At 30.7% G+C, this 293-nt stretch overlaps 1 protein-coding gene across 1 annotated transcript in view; it reads right to left on the bottom strand.

Annotated features, from left to right (window-relative positions):
- Positions 1–293, bottom strand: part of LOC119581620 (general transcription factor IIH subunit 1-like) — a 12,096-nt gene that overhangs the window by 8,480 nt on the left and 3,323 nt on the right. The window lies entirely within an intron of this gene.

Below are 293 nucleotides of genomic sequence, written 5' to 3'. Positions count from 1 at the left end.
TAGATTTTTAAAAATAACTTATGAGTAAAACAGATGACATAAACAGTTATTTCCTCCTCTTGGAAAGGAGTGATTGCGGAATGTTACGTTGCAAGACTTTAATAAAAAGAATAGGTTCTTGTATAAGCTGGGATGTACAGGACTGTAGTGTAGGTTGTGTTTGCTGGGCAGTATTTTGGCTAATTCTGTAACTTTTTTATTATTTTTGGTTCAATAGACTTTGCAGGTATGTAGTATAAAATAATCATATAAATAATGCGTTTCAATTACTAGCTGTATCAAAGTATTAAATG

This window comes from Penaeus monodon, chromosome 15 (assembly GCF_015228065.2).
Source record: "Penaeus monodon isolate SGIC_2016 chromosome 15, NSTDA_Pmon_1, whole genome shotgun sequence".
NCBI classification, from domain to species: domain Eukaryota; kingdom Metazoa; phylum Arthropoda; class Malacostraca; order Decapoda; family Penaeidae; genus Penaeus; species Penaeus monodon.
This window is presented reverse-complemented; position numbering and strand designations above follow the sequence as displayed.